The sequence below is a fragment of the Ascidiella aspersa genome, chromosome 2, assembly GCF_963924565.1.
Source record: "Ascidiella aspersa chromosome 2, kaAscAspe10.2, whole genome shotgun sequence".
Classification (NCBI taxonomy): domain Eukaryota; kingdom Metazoa; phylum Chordata; class Ascidiacea; order Phlebobranchia; family Ascidiidae; genus Ascidiella; species Ascidiella aspersa.
Window position 1 is genome coordinate 27,648,203 of NC_139448.1, and position 3,276 is coordinate 27,651,478.

The 3,276-nt window shown below is 33.3% G+C and overlaps 1 long non-coding RNA gene across 1 annotated transcript; it reads right to left on the bottom strand.

The window, feature by feature from the left end:
• Positions 1-944: 944 nt before the first annotated feature.
• On the bottom strand, positions 945-2,438 carry LOC146164647 (uncharacterized). The gene is made up of 2 exons (XR_014494579.1): positions 2,282-2,438; positions 945-1,182 (listed from the first exon to the last, which is right to left on the bottom strand). It is a non-coding gene; the product is annotated as an uncharacterized LOC146164647 (long non-coding RNA).
• Between the last annotated feature and the right edge of the window lie 838 nt (positions 2,439-3,276).

Consider the following 3,276-nt stretch of genomic DNA (forward strand, 5'->3'; position numbering starts at 1 on the left):
ACTATTTAATGCAGGGAGTCGAACCGGAACCGAACCGGAACTTTATGAACCGGTTTTGGGTCAATTTTTTCCGAACCGTAACCGAAACTGAACCGGTTTTTATAAGATTTTTTAGAACTGAACCGAATAATTTGAAAGTACCTGAACCTTAACCGAACCCGAACCTGTAAACAAAAGCGGTTCGCTCCAGCATCCCAGCTAACAATTTGACGTCGCAGCGACGTAGATTTTTGGTCTAAGTTTGGTCGATAAGACGTTGCACCTAACGTTATTTCTACGTAAAAACGTCGACACTTTACGACCTAGATGCGACGTTATGCAACTACGTAATTTATACGTTGATCATAAACGTTATTTTTACGTAGAAGTGTCTATTCCAGACGACGTAGATTAGACGTTGTAAATTACGATGTTCAGCGACGTTATTTATACGTTTATCATGAACGTTATTTTCACGTAAAAGCGTCGACACTAAACGATGTAGATGCGACGTTGTGCAACTACGTTATTTCTACGTTTATCATGAACGTTATTTTCACGTAAAAGCGTCGACACTTTACGACGTAGATGCGACGTTGTGCAACTACGTTATTTAAACGTAGAAGTGTCTACTCCAGACGACGTAGATTAGACGTTGCAAATTACGATGTTCAGCGACGTTATTTATACGTTTATCATAGATGTTATTTTTACGTACAAATGTGTGATCCGGACAAAGTTCATGCGTCGTTGGAAACTACGTTGTATAACTAGGTTATTGAAAGCAACTCACAATGTTATGTTTGCGTAATAGTTTGGACTCCATGCCCTACAAATTACGCTTGCAATGACGTTACAAATTACGTTCGCAACTACACTATTATACTTGTGACATATCTGACTGTAATTATTTACACTTGCAAATTCTTACTAAATCTTCTAAACAATTACCATCCAGGAAAATATAGAAATAATATAGTATTGAAGTTAAACAAACACGGCAGTATAAAAATGTTGACAGTAAAGAACTGTAAAAAAAGAAAACTGAGATGCACATTAAAATAGGAAAGTAACGTTAACAACAACAACGTATTGAAAAAATAAGAACAATACAAATCCAGCGGTGTAAAACGAAAATCCAGCAGTTTAATCCGAATCTGAATGCGTGTGTGATACATCGAGTGAGCTGTTGGCACTTTCACCCTGCAATTATAATCGAAATAGTTAGAACTTTTGGTGAAATACGTCAGTAGTAAAGCGGTTATTTTTTAACCTAAAAAATGTTAAATAAATATTTTTTTTGACAAAATTTTTACCTTTTAGAAATACATTAATTTAAACAACATATTGTTGTAAGAAGTACTGCATTTAATAAAGACCAAAACATAGGTTATTTTAGAAAATTGTTGACTACAGTTAAGTAAAAACTTAAAATACAAGGCAAATATTTGCCAAATACAACAAAGAGCTCCCATATAATCTAAATAGGAAATTTGGAATAATTGCTAACCACAGAAAAAAAATACTGTTTACTTAATTTACCTTTCGTCATATAATTACCTAATAAACTTTAAAGACATGGTTGTTTCTCAAGGCAAAAATGCATACATGCATTGTTGTACAAGAATTTTATGTTAGTGAATATATTTAACAAGATGGTAACAAATATTTGTAATTATTTGTATTGTATAATTTGTTTTATTTTATACTGTGGCTCAAATTTAAAAAAAATTTAGGTAATAGGGAAGTGACTGCTAGGGCAATATGGTCGAACAGGAGAATAGGTAGTAGGTACCTTATAAAAATGGCTCATGTGTTTGTCAAGCTAAGGAAAACCCCATTTATCCAACTTTCATCTGTTTAAGCTGCATTAACTGGGAAATGTGATTAATGACTACAAACATAACTTAACTTCATTTACCTTATGAACCAAATCGCAATGAGCAAAGCCAAAAAAACTAATTGCAATGATGTACGTGCTTCTACATGGTAAAATAAATGCCCAACTGGTTGCCTTAAACAAAGATTGAAAACAACCTGATAGTTATTTCATGTTTTTTATTTTTTTATTATGTCAGCAAAGTGTTTTGTGATTAATTGTTCTCACTATTGGTAATATTATAATCTAGACCAGTGATTCTCAACCGCGGCTCTCAGAGCCGCATGCGTCTTTATTGTTAGCATCTAGGGCAATTGCAAGCATAAAACAAAACATTAAGAGTCACATAAATATAATAATTAACAAAAATCATACACATTTATATGGGATGCTATTTAATTAAAATATTAATCACTAATTTACCTGTAAATTTTGATGAGCAGTCAAGTTCATGAGGAACATCTTTAACATGTATACCCTTCTTCAAATCCCATCTTGAACCTTTAATTTGCCTTTAGTTGAGATCTTCAGTAATGAATTTTCTAGTGTGCATTTGGGGTTTTATGCACACCAAGGTATTTACGCTGGAATGACACAGATCAAGATTTGCATTAAAATTGTCTAAAAACTTTGAGTAAAAAAAAATTATAAATAAAAAATTATAAATAAAACTACAAATACAGCTTAGACTATTTAACCTGAAAATATATTTGATAACAAAGCCTAATCTTTTTATGTAACCCTAATCTTCATGATTTAAGGTAAACAACCTAAATATCTAACGAGCACTCTAGCGCTGAGCTGCCAAAACTTATTTTGAATTCCAATGTCCTGATAGCAAATGTTCAAACTGGACTGTGATGTCATCTGCATATTGGCCAATCACGAGTTTACGCGCCGTTCGAAAACCGCGAAAAAAAAGCAGCAGGGAGCGACATTCTTGTCTATCCAGGAAACTACGTCTATAGCGGTCGCTGCGTCTATAGCGGTCGCTGCGCTAAGTACTTTTTTATGCGATTTGTTTCATGTAAAGACAATGTTACCCTTACCAAAATGCTATCTTAAATTAAGTCACATCTCTATTTTATGTAAGCATAAGTATACTTCTTTACATTTTCTAAAAAAGTTAATCAGAACACATCACAGAAAACAACAAATATTTTGTACATAGCCTACATAGTCCCGACGCATTCCTTAAAAGAGAGCATTTCTATTTAACGAAAATTAAAACTTGGAAAGTTAGTTTTGACGTCGGTAAACAACGTTTTTTATACGTCACGTATGACATTTTGATTCGATTGTACTTCAGCTTTATGTATAAAATAGTCTAAACCAAGTTGACCTCGATGTCAGGTATATACCTTGTTGTATACGTCACGTTTAACGTTTTAATCCGGTTGCATTTTGGTTTGCCGTAA